The sequence below is a fragment of the Triturus cristatus genome, chromosome 7, assembly GCF_964204655.1.
Source record: "Triturus cristatus chromosome 7, aTriCri1.1, whole genome shotgun sequence".
Taxonomy (NCBI): Eukaryota; Metazoa; Chordata; class Amphibia; order Caudata; family Salamandridae; genus Triturus; species Triturus cristatus.
Genome location: NC_140590.1, coordinates 1228678199 through 1228695027, shown reverse-complemented (window position 1 = coordinate 1228695027; position 16829 = coordinate 1228678199). Strand labels below are relative to the sequence as shown.

At 46.2% G+C, this 16829-nt stretch overlaps 1 protein-coding gene across 1 annotated transcript in view; it reads right to left on the bottom strand.

Annotated features, from left to right (window-relative positions):
* Nucleotides 1-12297, bottom strand: part of RNF112 (ring finger protein 112) — a 231936-nt gene extending 219639 nt beyond the window's left edge. Inside the window, exon 1 of the mRNA XM_085618642.1 lies at nt 12093-12297. The gene's annotated coding sequence lies outside the window, so the exon portion shown is untranslated. The remainder of the gene's footprint in view (nt 1-12092) is intronic.
* Between the last annotated feature and the right edge of the window lie 4532 nt (nt 12298-16829).

Sequence of the window (16829 nt, the reverse complement as noted above, 5' to 3'; positions counted from 1 at the left end):
CTGTTGACCACTTATTGGTTTTGTATTTTTTTCTTTTCATGAGCATGTTAGATGAGCAGAAGAGATACTTAGAGGTCCTGATGAATGCCAATACACCTTTTTAGAGAGTCTAGTTGTAGAAACATGTTGTCCTATATTCAGTGCTTTAAATGGGAAAAAATAAGTGCAGGTACTCATTAATATGAGCTAGAGGCGTGGTGAGTGGGCGGGGCTAGGGGGCGGGGCTTAGGGCAACATATGACCATAATGACTTCTATATCAGTTGCAGCAACTATGAAAAACACATGAGAAATGTGTTTATGTAACCAAAACAGGTTAACTCATTACACAAAATGAAACCCAAAAAGGATGATAGGTTAACAGTTTATCGTTCTGTAATATTTGCTGCTTCTTAATGCCATGCTGTTATGTGGCACAATACTATATGCTCTCAAGCGTGCACACACACGCACACGCTCTATCTCTCCACATTCCCTCTAAAATCTACTGAGTGTCCTGATTCTCTCCCTTTTATCTCCACTTGCCTCTAATCTTCACCCAGCCTATAAACTTCTCACTAGTTCTGCTCCTCTTTTGCTTACTCTCCACAAGTCTTACATTTTCTCCCTGGTTTTTCCGTACTTGTCTCCTGTTCTCCCCTCCATGCTGCACTCATCCCCTAAATTTGGCGTCTGGAAAATTAACGTTAAGAAATGCACCAGATTTGACTTTACAGAAATGTGTGTTAAAATACAATTTCTGAGACGATTCATGATTTCAAAACTCAACCACCTCACGTCTTTACATTCATCCCTACTCCTTCCGTCCACAAAGAGAAGCAGCTCCTGTCCTGAACAAAAAGATGAAAAGAAAACCGGCTTTGGCGAAGGCAGAGGATTTTGTTGGGCTGTCACTGCTTTAGAATGGCCAGTGTAATCAATATCCTGACTGACTGCCCGTCCCAACCCATTTACACACCTGATGGAGAGGGGCGGGGTGAGGCTAAAGCACTTTCAGCAGAATAGTCCTCGGGCACATGATCAACAGTGAAGGGTCTGTCTAGACCCTGCACTGTTAGTCACAGCGTGACGCACGGTAAGCCCTCTGCCCCCTGCAGGCTCAGGCCATTCACATGAGTGCTGCTGGAATCTCCAGCAGGGACTCAGCATGAGGCTTGGCGCTCTTACAAGCTCCTGAGAAGCAGAGTGGCATCTGCCCTGTGCTAGAGGAGATAAATAACCGGAGCCTGCAGTGCCATCTACTAGGGTACCGGTACTCTCCCTGGCGAATGAGAAGTGCCGGTACTGAGGGCCAGAAAATTCAGAAGTGCTGGTACTCAGTACCGGTGAGTACCGGCCCATTTAAAGCACTGCCTATATTTAGTGACACACTGAAGCAGGGTCCGTTGACAACTGCAGTGTGTCCCTTATATATTTTTAATCCTGACCCAGGCACGCATGAAAAAAGTTGTACGCTTAATCTGGAGTCAGTTTGAATAATTTCTCCACTTATTGCACACTCTGCGAGTCTCACTGCCTTTTAGTTCACCATAGGGCTTCTACCAACCCTCTCAAAACACCAGAAGAGCTCCTCCGTCTCAGAGAGATAGTTGTAGCCCGCACTGTGATCAACTGAATGAAGGAACATTTCTGTTCAGCTAGTTTTTTCTAACTCTTCATGGACCCCGGTGTTTGTGCGTGCGCTAGGCTTCTAAGTGCTTCAGGAAAAGTACAAAACGTATTCAGCAAGAGAGCCACACTTCATGGGGATGTTCCCTCACCTCTGGTGTCAGTGAGACACCTGTCCTGGTTGCACCACAGCCATCTGAGTGCTCTGCAGAGCAGGCCATTCCTTTTCAAAAGTGGACTTGGGCCAACAAAGTGGGGAAGCAGGCCCCACTTTCATACATAACTGGCAGACAAGAGAGGTGGATTCACTGCCTGAAACTGTAGAGCCAGTTTAGGGTCAGTTCTCCTTTCAAGGTTCCCTTCAATTTCCAGGCTGACACTGCTTTTAGGTAGAGGGATACTTCTCATAGCAGGGTGCTCTCCAACCTGGAGCAACCATAACAGGAGCCCAACAAGCTGTGAGGTTTTAGCACTTGATTGTCATCAGTCATACTGAAGGAATAATCAGGGAAAGGCAGATAGACAGGCCTTACCTGAACGATTCCCCGCATTGCACAACAGAGTCTTCGATTCCACCCATCACCTCTACAATCTACCGAATGGCAGCGCTCAGGTAGACTAATCAAAAGATCCTGGCTAAAGGCAAAGCCTCATCGGACATCTAAGGGAGCCCTGTGTCCATTCAGCTTACTTTCAAGTCTAGGCCTCCATCGACCAGCTTTAGGAATATGAGCAATATGTTTTCAATGTCTGGGAAAACAACCTTCACCTCCACCTTGTGCAAAGGTCAGGCCCGGGGACATTCAAAATGGATCCCAAATGTATGTATCAGTCTGTCTCACTCCCACACACAATGTGTGTCCTACGCAGGCTCCATATATCCCCATTCTTAACACTCACTCTGGGTGTTAGTGCTAAGGAATGGGTAAGCAAATCAAACTAGCAGGACTTTACATAAGTAGGCCAATAAGCTTCCAATCCAGTGACTCAGATAACAAGCATTGGCAAAGCCAATAGGTCTAGCCAACAGGAGAGGCTTTGTCAATGTCTTTTAGCCAAGGTGTACAGTAGCAGTCCTGCTGTGCAGCAAGGTGGAAAGTTAGGAGAAAACGCACAAGGACGAGGCCAGCACTGTGCATGAGCTACAGAGAAACAAATATAAAAATTATGCATCCTAGTCAGTCCGCTATATCAAAATGGTGGTTGATGCAATGGAAGCAAGAGGTTTTAAGATGAAAGATACTTCCAATTGCAAAAATAATGGACATGCTCCAATTAAACCAACACAGATTTTTTTTGTACAGTCAGTTCATTTATTTGGATGCAGCTGAAGAATGCTGGCAAAAAAATACTTGGTGCTGTTTAATGATGGCATTCAGAAGGGCATACAACCCTTAATATGAAAGGCTGAGCATTTTTAATTGCCTCAGAAGGCATGGCAGATAAGTGTGCTCATAGCACTAGTATTCAGATATTTTTCAGCCAGAATATTTTTCAGACACATCTGTTAGGAAATGAAATCCTCATTGACACAAGGGAACCGTGTAACCATTCTAAATCCTGTATGTCTTTTTTAAGGAAACATACCTCCGCTGTGCTTTTTACATGCTCAGCCTCTGTGATTAGAAACCGGAAGAAAGCAGGCCAGCGGAAAGAAGTGTGATTTTCTAGCCAAGAGTTCATCTGAAGAGGTGTTAATTATTCACCAACAACGCCCAAATATTAGATTCAGCAGCAACCACTGCAGTTCCTTATTGCACTAGAAACCTGGTATGAAGACACCAGTAAAGCAGCCTGTGCCTTTAACAAAATGTAAATGATGCCCAAATTAAAATCGACTTTAAATTTCGCTGCTAAACTCAAAATGCTTACTTCACACTGCAAAACCAAAGTTACTGAGGTGAAGCTTTTTAAACAAAGGATGCAGTCCATAACACTTACCTCGAACAAGTAGTCTAAAACATCAGGACTAATATTCATGGGTATTTTTAGCAACTTAAAGCAACACAGACCCACAGGACGTGGCTTACGTATTTAAGTCAGCGCTTAGGTTCGCATTTAAAGTTAACGCTGCGTGTTAATCTATTTAATAAAGTAATAACCCATAACTTAAAAATATATCACACCTACCCCACAGTGCTGGTTGAAATTGCATCAGCTTGAATCACCATAAATATATTTGCAGCAACCCTGATAAAGCAGCTTTGGATGGGAGGGTGATCTGGTTGGGATCGGAAAGAGGCAACAGGAGATAAAGGACGGAGCAAGTGAAAACATGAGCACTTGCGTGGAGTGCTCAAACACAAGGGAAAAAATAGCTCCTAAAACAGGAGCAGTGGATGGACACAAGAATTTGGTTCATGTTCTGGGGAGGTCTAAACACAAGAAGAGGTAGGCATACCACGGAGAAAGGGCGGCAAGGGATATGAGAACGACGATGGAGCGAGCAAATGGTAAGTCTATGGGCGGGCTGAAGCCACAAATTGAAAACAACATGTCTCTTTGAGGCAGCGCATGCACTGTCTAGGCGAGACCTAATAGGATTTGGTCACACTGTTGATTCTCAAAACGCCACTACGCTGCCATCATTGCTCTGTATGCTAAATTCATGGCAGGGACACTCGTCCACTGTAAACAGATGAGGGCACACCTGGTGAACTCTTTCAGGTTACAGCACATGTCCAGGACCTACTAATTACCAGAGACAGGTCTAGGACTCTGTGCACATGCTTAGAATATCATGATGCCATTACCAACAACTGAAAGTCAGGATGCCAGGTTCAAGCAGTCTGGGAATGAGAAAAGACCCCCCTACCACTCCGGGCACATTCCGCTCCATACGGTGGCGCTTTCAGAGGGATGGAAAAAAGTGAGTATGTCTGGTGAACAGCGGGTCTGGCTACAAAGCCTATTTAAGAAACATCCACAAGATGCTTGACCTACATAACTAAGGGAGCGTCCTCTTTCATTTCAAAGAGAATTCTGTTCTTGACAAATTCAGGAATAGAACCTCACTGGACAAAAAAAAACTGAAATCATTAGGCAACAATACATTTATTCTATGAAGCCCCATTATTCTCAGCCATGAGCATTAACATGCAGGATAGGGTAAATTTCAAGAAAACAGTTCCTTCACTACTCCATTTCACTACTTTTGAAGAGTAACGTGTAAACTTGATTATTCAACTGGAATCACATAGCATTTGAGATCCTGGGGCATCAGTCGTAAATAACAGTGTCCACTGTTGCTCCATCCTCGTGTCACAAAGGAGCCTTCAGGTGATGTTGCGCTGCAGCTCCAATATATCGCAGGCAGACAGGAGCAATCCTCCCCCCCCCCCCCCTCCACCTTCAGCAGGCAAAGGACAGAATCAGATGACTTATTAAAGCCCTGGTTCAGTATTTCCTTTTTTTTTCCCCAAGGACTCAGGCCTTGCAGAACCTGGTCCAAATAGAACAATGATCTTGAAGCTGTTACCAACAACCACCTCAACGTTCACAAGGTGCGCCTTCACTTTGCATCGCCCTCTTTGCCTCTGCTTGGATGGTGTGTTGTGGTTGTGCACTTCACTAGGTACTGCCTCCACTGTCTACAAACCCTGGAAAATAGAAGCCCAAACACTCAGAAACACCACACTACAGCGGCAGGGGGATAGTTGTCCACAGGATCAAGTTGTGTAATTGTCTGCCGGGCAAGACCGGTCATATATCTTATGGGAATAAGAGTGAGAAAATAGAATGATTGCACCAACCCACACACAAGGACTCTAGTACTAAAAGCCAGTCCTGAGAAACAACTCAGCAATATGTTAGGAGCCACGTAGGTAAATAATAAATGCCATACATAGTGGGGCTTGAAGAGATAGGCTTGTGGTCCCTCCCAACTATGGGTGAAATGTAACGGGATGATTAAGCAACTGATCTTTTCAGTTTTAGCACCATGTCAGAACCCCTTTCAGAGGGCCATGAGACACACAGGGGCTACTGGGCTCAACGGTGATGGTCAGGCCTTTTACTCCTGATGTCCCGGGGCCCGACTTACTATGGATCCTGGGTAACTAGGCCAAGTATCCCTTCTGCACTTAACTCCGAGGGCATGTGTGGTCTGAGCAGTCCAAGGCTCTCTTGGGCAGGAGGTGTGAATACAGATAAGTTAACACAGACTTACAACTCAAAATGCACGCAGCAGCAGGAATAAATTATTTTACTGCCAAATACTATTTTTTTTAAAGAAAAAAAATGGAGTACTCTATTTCTAATGATACCCACACAAAGGAAGAATACAACATTTACTAACCATTACCCAGTCCTCCCCTGAGGTCAGGACTCTAGTGTCATTCTGGCACTTTCCTATCCCACTCACTCCTCTCCTTAGCAATTGTGGTTATTCCCCATTCACTATTGATAACATTTAGGATGTGCCCCACTAGAAGTCCGAGTTTCAACAGTCTACTACGACGCTAATTTAAAGTCAATAGTGTTCCAGCGCACATGCGCTTGAATTAGCAGCAACTTCCCTCCGGCTTTGAGGCCTGAAACAAATCTTACCTGCAGCGGCAGGAGGGAAGCATTTTGGCAGCAAGGAGTGTGCCTCGTCCTTGGGTGCCGCAGCGGCTCCAGCACAAGTCAGTTGAGTTGGCCCCACTTAGACTTAGTGTCTTCTTTCGGTGGGTGCAGGCTCTCTCCTTAGCGCTCCTGTGGCGATTGGAAGATTGCTGAGGCTTCTCCTGCGGTTGGTTCGTTTGCTCCCGATGGAGAGTTGGCTACGTGATTCAGTTCTGGGTTTCACGCTTGGTTGATGGTGCTACCACGGCGCCCTCACTGCTCCAACGTGGCAGAACAAGTTGCAGTCTTTGGTTGGTTCCGATGACCTCTGCCAGAACACAGCGTCACCAATGCACACTGTCCACGTTCTCCGGCCCGGTCAACATAGCGAAGTTATCCACTGCGGACACTTCTGGCAAACAGGGTCATCACTACCGCACAAAACATCAGCCCTTAACGCATGGCAGTCCTTGCTGTGGCACCTGTCCAGGCATACAGGGTTGCTGCACCCCTACAGCACAAGGCTTCGCCCTTACTGCACGGCAGTCTTTACAATGTCTACCTTCACGCAGAGTTCTCCTGGCACTGGGTTTGCCGGCTCAGTCCTGCACACAGGCAATGACCCGGTCAGTGCAGTAGTCGTTTCCTCACACCTCGCAAAGGGAGGCCACTTGACAGAGCTCCCCACTGCACCTCGCTCCCTCCAACGCTCTCTTCTTCTTTGCAGGGGATACTGGTCTTGGCAAGCAGGCAGGCACTGGTGCTCCAGGGCCGATGGCCTTGGATTCCTTGGGAGATATTCCTTCAACTAGCAGGCCTTGGGCCCCAGTACTGGAAACAGGCAAAAGTCTTACAGCCCCCCTCCCCCCCACACACATACATACATAGCCTGTGTGGCTGTTTGGCGAATGACTGTTTTTGGGGCTCTCAAACTCCCCTTATATTAGACCACCAAATGTGATTCAGGGTCTGAGTTTTTGAACATCTATGGTGAGGTTCTGCTCTTTTCAATGCATACTCCACAACTCAGGCCACCGCAGGGACTAGAGTTTATGCCAGAATGTCAGCCATAGTGATATTCGCATCAAAAGATTTGCCCAGGGCCCCCAGCCCTACTCTTAATGTTTCTCCTATCAGCTCCAACTCCTTCCTGAGATGTGCCCAGCGCCCTCCTTGTCTCCTCTCACAGAATCAAAGAGCAACCTTTGAAGTGTATAGGGGAAGCCTGGTCCTCCCCTCCCCATGGTGTATCCCACCCAGATTACAGGAATGCAGCAATCTGTTAGAAGGGGAAAGTGTATCTTCTACTTCCACTTCATGTTTCACTGTGCGGGCCTGGGTCTCCCAGGACCTTCCATGTATTGTACCATTCACAGCACACATATAACCAGTGCATGTATACAGCATACAAGCACGGCACAGTACTGTAACTTCCATGTCCTACACTGTTCATAGGCACACATATTTCCAATACTTGCATACAACATGCACACACTGCCCAGCAGTGAATCCTTTATGTACTGTACCACTCTTTGGCACACAAACACCCAGCACATGCATTTATACTGCATACTTCATGTATTGTACCACTCACAGGTACACATACACCCAGCACATGCACTTAAATTGCACGCACTGTACAGCACTACATCCTTCACTGTACCACTCTCAGTCACGTGCATCTCCAGCACATGCATACACCATGCACACACTACTCAGTACTGGTCCCTCCCCAGGCATACATACACCAAGAGCAGATACACTTTCTGCTCTGGGCAGAACTTCACACCAATCTGATGTAACCAAGGGTGAGTTAAGCACACAGCTGCTGCATTTTTAAAAGTGAGTGAGCATATAGGCCTCACTCTAGGGATACGGGTTCATAAAAATGCCTGCTCACTCCTACTGATCACTACACAGTATGTTGCCACCACTGCACTTGTGTTGATTAACTCCTGGCGAAGGTAGTAGCCTTCCACCACTATGAGGGTATCGCTTTGGGCGTCCTTCAGGCCCAACAAGACCGCAATCCATGAGACAGGCCTATGTCCTGGTGCCCATGCATGGTCCATGTTGGCCTATGACAACGAAAATCAGCATTAGGGATCCAGACATTAGTACACTTGAGCACTCAGGGACGGGGTACATGCCCATTACCATGTATTCGAGTTTTCAGTGCCAACACACCTTCGTGCCATTTTAATAACTCACTGTTTCGGACACAAAGGCATTTTTAAACTGCTACTAGAAAATATTGTAAAGGGACATTATCAGATAGTTTTTGCATCTGTACGTGACAAATGAAAGGGATGCTGTCAAAAATCCAGTTAGGTAGACTATTCAGTGATCTTTTAACTCCTGATCTCAAACCTTACATCCAGGCACCAGTGATGACAACAATAGAACATTGGTAACTCCAAATGGTAGCCCATCATTTGCCTTTTTTTTTTTTTAATGATTAGGTCAGGCTACAGACAGCTTTAGCTGTCTGCAAGAACGTAAGTCATACCCAAAAGCAAAACAGAGAACACAGAGAGGAGCTTCCATTGTTGATTTGAGCAGTAATACGTTTTGTATGGCATATTTAGGTCGAACCTGGGCAGCGCATGCGCTACTCTAAGGCACGCTGTATTCAGATAAAGGCTTGAAGCTCTGCCCACTCTGTGCCCATATTTTTCATTGGCTTGTGTCATTGTCCATGCAAACTACGGTTGTTCATTGGTCAATAGGCGTTGAGTCCCTACTTAGTGCTGCCTTGTCTCATTTTGTAACCTCCCATGGCGACACCCCCTGTTACATGTGTTGTTACACAGTAGGCTTTAATAACAGCCTTCAAGCACTATTTTCTCAAATAGCTCTGTCCTGTCTGCTGTTGCAGGCAGGACACGCTCTCTCCTAATGCTTTGTAGACATTTTTAATAGCATGAACGCATTTGCAATGCAATTTGCCAGAGTTCAATCAATCAATCAGGTGTTTGTTAAACGTTACTACTCACCCGTAAGGGTCTCAAGGCGCTGGGGGGGGGTCGCAGGTTCTAGTCCATCAAGGAGGGGGTCTGTCGAAGAGCCAGGTTTTGAGTATTCTTGCAAAGATGGGGAGCGATGTTGTCTGGCTGAGGTGGAGCGGAAGGTCGTTCTAGGCTCTGGCCATGCAGAAGGAGAAGGAGTGGCCTCCCGATCTGGTCTTTCTGGTGCGGGGGACCATGGCGTAGGAGAGCTGGACTGATCGTAGGGTCCTTTGGGGTGCGTGGAATTTGAGTCGGCTGTTCAGGTATGCTGGTCCGGTGTCGTGGAGGGCCTTGTGAGCGTGGGTTAGCATCTTGAAGGAGTTTAAGCTATTGGCTTTGTAAATGACAATTCCTTTTATTTATCCGTTTTAAAAACAGCACATAAATAAAAGTATTTGTCTTTTACAAAGACAATAGCTCAAACGCTCGTAAATGTGACACCTATTGCATTGCAAATGCTTGTTTGCATATGTGATGGGGATAAAAGGTAATCTCTCTAATCAATCATGCGCTTTCCTGACAAAATGCTGCCCCTAACGCTTCCCCTATGGGTGTGGCTATGCACAGCAGCAGACAGATCACCTACCACAGCAGGAAAACAGTCATGACAGGAGACACCAAAGCTGCTGCACAGCAGTGACCACAGTTGCCGCCAATGGCAGGGGCATTGAGGGCAGCACAGCAGGGGCGCCAATCACAACAGCCTGCAATGGAGGAATAATGGCAGTCGCTACAGTGCTAACCAGTGAGAACAACATAAAAGCAAGTGGTGGAAGAACATCTGATTTAAACTTAGCCATATCCCCAGGTACTCAGGCGACATTTCAGCCAATCAAACAGATGGGGATCAGCCATCTGCAAATAAGTCTTGGTCCTGCTCAAACAGAAAGAGTTCAACACCAACTGCTAAACTGTGAGTCCGCCCAATAGGAACACAAGCACACCCAGACCCGTGTCACCTTGCTGGGTGTCATCTCTGAAGTACAGCTCCAGCCCTAAAACACAGGGGAGAACGAGATGTTTGTTGTTACACCCTCTTAGGCCATTCCAGCATTTCCTAAGACACACTCTAAATGAATATAGCTTAATCCCTTTCTAGCCCCCTGCCCCAGTATTTAACCCACTTAAATACCAACAATATTAAAAGCAAATTTACAAGTCCCATAATGCAATTTGCTAGTGGCGTAGATAGGGACTTTGGAGGGTGTCAACGCCAAAGAGAGTCCCTTGTTTGCTGTACATACAGTTTAGCCTACCATTAATTAGTTCCAGGCTGCGTCAAAGTCATCGTAGGAAATGCACGAAGGGGCAGATTTACAATGATAGTGACTCAATGCGCGCTGCAAGTCATTTGGCTGCGCAGCACTGTCACTTTTAAAGCACAGGGATGCGACATATTTACAACAATATGTCGCATCTCTGTGCTTTCCCCTGCACTGGCGCACAAACTGCTGCCATGCGCCAGCGCAGGCACCCTTGCACCATGGCACAAGGATGCCTGTGTCGGGGGGAGATTGTTTTTGTTCAGGAAGGGTTCCCTTCCTGCACAGAAACAATCTGATATGCCATTTTTCAACTTCTATGTGTACTGCATTAGCACACATAGAAGTTGGAAAACAGCATTGTTTCAATGTTTGTTTATGTGCAGGAAGGGAACCCTTCCGGAACAAAAACAATCATTAGAGGTGATTTCCTCTTTCTATGTGTGCTGCAGAATACAGCACGCATAGAAAGAGCAAAAGAAAAACGAGGAGAAATTAATACATTTCTCCTCGTTGCGCCTCCCTATGCCTCCCCTGGGAGGCATAGCTTTCTCACGCATTTCCAGATTTTTGATTCCTCGCAAATCTGGAAATGTGTCTTGTTCCATGGGTGTTGCGTGAGAACACCCACAGCAACACCCATGGAACGCTGCTTTCACGCAAATTGCTGCTTGTAAAGGGGCCATATTTACAAGGAAAGGTAAAGCCAAGCAAGGTGGCTTTTCATGCCCTTGTAAATATGGGGCAGTAAAATGCGCCACCGGTACGTCACAAAAAGTGACAGACCGGTGGCGCAAGGCGCTTGGAAATTTGCCCCACAATATGGCTCCTATCTCAGGGGAGTCACCTAAATTGAACACGCAGGGGCTTATTTACAAGCCACTTGCGCCACCCATACGTCACTTTTCCCATGTTAAAAACGACGCAAACGTGGCGCAAGAGGCTTGTAAATAAGCCCCCTAGTAAATCTTCCACCAATCTTAATTAGGGTGACCACCTCTCTCCGGGTCATTGTGGGCGCTGTCTTCGGTCCTGAACTTTTCACCTACAAACCGTTGAATCCAGTCAGGCACGTTACACCAATGATTTCAAAGGAGGCAAAACAAGACACCAACACCCATAATGTACTAGGCTATTACACACACAAAAAACTGCTCTGGACAAGCGCCTGGAAGCTCCAGCAGGGAAACAATGTGTGCCCAGCGCTGTCCTTGCACAGTCCTTCCAGAGTCGTTTCGCGATTAATTCATTCACGAAAGGTGCGGCTGGTTTCTTTACATACCGGAAGTTGAAGTTACGTCCATCCATGTTTAACTTAAAGACTGCAAGTATCATAAAGGAAAGAATAAAAAACAAAACTGGACCGGAAGAGCCGCTCAAATGAATTAGATGAGCTTTAAGCTGCGCTCGGAGTCCGGGGGTATGGAGTACGCTGTCCACAGCACTCACCTCCCGTTGAGTTTGTGACGTATGTGTCGCACACGCACAACTACCGACTTACAAATAAACATGCACTTTATTTTGTGTTTTTTTCTTTTAAAAAAGCGACGCCGACTTAACTTTGTGGCAAACATTAATGAAAAGGAAGTAACTCAATGAGACAGCCGAGACTTGACGGGTAATTTGTGTATAAATAGATATTAGATGGATATATTTCAACAAGTGTTTACCTGATAGGCGCAGTTCTCTCCAGGTTGCCTAGCTCCTCCGTCTTCATGAGATGTGATAAACACAACAGGAGGTTGGGGAAGAAGGAAGAGAAAGCGAAAGTAAGCTTCACGGGGCCGGTCTCCGGTCTGCGCCCATTGGCGGGAGAGATCTCTGGGGAGAGCAGGGTGTTAAGGAAGAAGCCTGGCACCAGCAGTCTCGTGACAAGAGGGGTGGAGTCGTAAATCGGAGAATAGAGACACAGTTGCATTGTGCATGGCCTCCTGGCAGTGCCAAAACGCGGAAGAGCAAAGAATAAACAAAAGCGGCACAGGAACGAAATAATGAGAATAAGCTAGAAAGATCCAAGGTTGTCACGTGGCAGGTGTGCGCCGCTCATGAATCCATCTGTTTTCCCCATTGCATCTTGGTATTTGTAGTCCTGCTCAGTGGCGTAACAAAAGTTCAGGGGGCCCCTCTGCAAGGTACACAGAGCGGCCCTCGCATATGTATTGTTGCATTGCACGGCACATAGCTACAGAATGGCTCCATGACAAGGGAGGCTGCTTTTAGCGAACATCACTTTGCATTTCCCTTTAGGACTATGGATCTAAAACCCCCAGAATGCACAGAGAATTTCATTAAAATCTAGGGTTTCTTTAATGTGTCACTTTGCATTTATAAGATGCTTACTATCCCTGACGAGGTGCTGAATCGCTTTCTTGACGAGTAGTCCTCTTTGTGTGGAGACAGGTTAACCTATAGTTAAGCTCACAACCATGTTGTTATCATTGCCGTAGCCACGCCCACTCATGCAAATTCTTACTCTATTATCTGGTTGCAATTGTAAAGTATAAAGTATACATTCCTTGTCCTTTGTATCTGTTCCGGTAGGAAAGTACCATAACTTCTCCATCCTCCTGAATTCTATGTGACTCTTCATGCCATCTACACCCCCACCCGCCAGCTCCGCTCCGCCAACCTCACCCTCGCAGATTTCCCCCGCATCCAACGAACGACCGCCGGCGGCAGATCCTTCTCTTACCTCGCCCCCAAAACCTGGAACACCCTCCCAACCCACCTACGACAGACCCAAGACCTACTCGCCTTCAGAAGACTCCTCAAGACCTGGCTCTTCGAGCAGTAGCGGCACCCCCCCCCCCCCACCCCCACCCCTCAGCGCCTTGAGACCCTCACGGGTAAGTAGCACGCTTTACAAGTACCCTGATTGATTGATTGATTGATTCATCATTTCTCGAAACGAGTTCCCTAATTTGGCTGCTTGGACTAGGACGACTGAACCTTTTTTTAACACTGGTGTGATCAGTTTAGGTAATATTCTTGAGCACAGTGCCGTTTCAAATTTAATTCACAGGAAAAACTCTCCTATTAACATTTACTGCTATGTTTGTAATGCAGAGAATTTGGAAAGTAGATCTTCTGGCGACCGGAGGCCGGTGAAGGGCTTTCAGCATAGGAGAGATGTGGTTTCTAGAGTTTAGGTGCCTAATTTGTCTTGCCACTACACCCTGTATTCTTTACAGGTTCTCATATCTAAAATTGATACTTAGTGGTATGAGCCATTGGCATAATCCAGTTGAGACATGACAAGGGAAGTAGTTTGCTGTCCTTTCTGCATCTTCACGGTGTAGACTGCTGGTTTTGTTACCCAATTGACCTGCGGGATTATGGATAAGGATTAGTTCTTTATATTTCCCTGTTTTTTTCTTCTTTTGCGGTTGTTGATGTTGGTCTTAATTTCTCAGTTCAGGTTGTTAAAGGTGATAGGACTTCCTGTATCAACACATTAGGAGCTCTTTTTCCGAGGTAATGAGTTTGACGTGTTTTGTTACCATCCAGTGGTCAAACCCTTTCAGGCAGTCGCCTGATTTTGAGGTTCCAACCTCGCTTGGGTTCTGCAATTTGAGAAATATTTGGGTATCACTCGTGTAGTTTTAACGCGAGTTTGCATTGCTTTTGTCAGTGCGTCCAATAAAGATCCTTCAACTTTTCATTGCTTGAAGGTGGTCTGTAAGTGAAGTAGGAGCAGGCAAAGGTTACAGTCGGGTAGCAATTTACAGGCATGGATTCTCAATCAGTCATTGTAAATTCTTGTATATTGATGATTTTCAAGGATTACTTAAAATGACTGGGATTGCCAAGCTGCCACCAGTGCTGCTGGTGCAATTTCGGGTGATTCAGGTGAAATTACGTCATAACATTTAAGAGTTTTGTTATTACTATGCCAAGTTATAGGCATGGCCAGTAGAATTATTATGGGGCAAAGGAGAAAAAAGTATGGGCACATTTGACAAAATTATGTGGCAAGAAAAAACAAATTATGGAGAGTAATGTGGAACATTTAGTGTTAGAATTACCTCGTTATATTTCAATTTTTACACATGTTAACACTATCTGGGCCAAAGTTTCACTTTATTAGTACCACTTTGACACCCAAATACAACAAGCATTTACAATGCAATTGGTCTCGCAACTGCGAGTTTTAGAGCTATTGGTATTGTAAATGGCAATCTCTTTTGAAAAATTAACAGGTATTGTAATTTAAATAATAATTTTCCACCAGTACCATAACTACCACTATTATTATTACAATCACCACAGAGTAGTAATAGTAATAATTGTAGTGGTGGTTATGGTACTTGTGGTGGTTGTAGCGGTGGTAATAGTGGTGGTGGTGGTATTGGTACTGGTGGTGGTGGTTCTGGTGGTGTTGGTGGTGGTGGTACTGGTGGTCTACGTGGATTTTATTTCATTACTTATGCTACTGCTGTAATATTTTTTAACAAAAAAATACAAAAACTAACAAACATTATCATTTGCAACTCCAATAGCTCAAACTTTTAATAATGGCAGCCCTATTTCATTGCAAATGCTTATTTTATGTTGCAGCCATGAGGTGCATCATCTACTTCCCAAAATACAATCTTAGATTTGTAGACACTCGTAACAGTCCTATGGTAGAAGGCAGTTGTTCAGCCAGTGTAAGGCTAATAGCTCACACAACTTTGCATTTTGATACCTGAAGTTTTAAATTACAATAAATGTAGTAGACCTCAGACAGGATACTTGAGTTACCAGTAACTGTGGAAAGAGCAATAACTTTAGAAACTGGTGCTTTATTTCACCTTTTCCATGGTGTGAAGGGTACGTAACTGTTTTATTGCATTCGAATGGGCACAATGGGGCTTATTTACAAGTCCCTTGCACTGCCGCTGCTTCGCTTTTGTGTGGGAAAAAGTGACGCAGCGGCGGTGCTTGTAAATAAGCCCCAATGTCCTGTTTCTCTGGCTCTAAAGCAGCTTTGCTGACCTGGTTCTCAGGCTCTAAAGCAGCTCTGCCGACCTGTTTCTGTGGCTCTACAGCGGCTCTGTTGACCTGGTTCTCTGGCTCTAAAGCAGCTCTGCTGACCTGGTTCTATGGCTCTTCAGCAGCTCTGCTGACCTAGTTCAATGGCTCTTCAGCAGCTCTGCTGACCTAGTTCAATGGCTCTAAAGCAGCTCTGCTGACCTGGTTCTATGGCTCTTCAGCAGCTCTGCTGACCTAGTTCAATGGCTCTAAAGCAGCTCTGCTGACCTGGTTCTCTGGCTCTAAAGCAGCTCTGCTGACCTGGTTCTGTGGCTCTAAAGCAGCTCTGCTGACCTGGTTCTATGGCTCTTCAGCAGCTCTGCTGACCTAGTTCAATGGCTCTTCAGCAGCTCTGCTGACCTAGTTCAATGGCTCTAAAGCAGCTCTGCTGACCTGGTTCTATGGCTCTTCAGCAGCTCTGCTGACCTAGTTCAATGGCTCTAAAGCAGCTCTGCTGACCTGGTTCTCTGGCTCTAAAGCAGCTCTGCTGACCTGGTTCTGTGGCTCTAGAGCGGCTCTGCTGACCTGGTTCTCTGGCTCTACAGCAGCTCTGCTGACCTAGTTCTCTGGCTTTAGAGCAGCTCTGCTGACCTGGTTCTCTGGCTCTACAACAGCTCTGCTGACATGGTTTGGTTCTCTGGCACTACAGCAGCTCTGCTGACCTGGTTCTATGGCTCTTCAGCAGCTCTGCTGACCTAGTTCAATGGCTCTAAAGCAGCTCTGCTGACCTGGTTCTCTGGCTCTAAAGCAGCTCTGCTGACCTGGTTCTGTGGCTCTAGAGCGGCTCTGCTGACCTGGTTCTCTGGCTCTACAGCAGCTCTGCTGACATGGTTTGGTTCTCTGGCTCTACAGCAGCTCTGCTGACCTGGTTCTATGGCTCTTCAGCAGCTCTGCTGACCTAGTTCAATGGCTCTAAAGCAGCTCTGCTGACCTGGTTCTCTGGCTCTAGAGAAGCTCTGATGACCTGGTTCTCTGGCTCTAAAGCAGCTCTGTTGACCTTGTTCTCTGGCTCGTTCTCTGGCTCTAAAGCAGCTCTGCTGACCTGGTTTCTCTGGCTCTACAGCAGCTCTGCTGACCTGGTTCTCTGGCTATAGTGCAGCTCTGCTGACCTGGTTCTTAGGCTCTAGAGCAGCTCTGCTGACCGTGTTCTCTGGCTTTGAAGCAGCTCTGCTGACCAGGTTCTCTGGTTCTAGAGCAGCTCTGCTGACCTGGTTCTTAGGCTCTAGAGCAACTCTGCTGTCCTAGTTCTCTGGCTCTACAACGGCTCTGCTGACCTGCTTCTCTGGCTCTAAAGCAGATCTGCTGGCCTGGTTCTATGGCTCTTCAGCAGCTCTGCTGACCTAGTTCAATGGCTCTAAAGCAGCTCTGCTGACCTGGTTCTCTGGCTCTAGAGA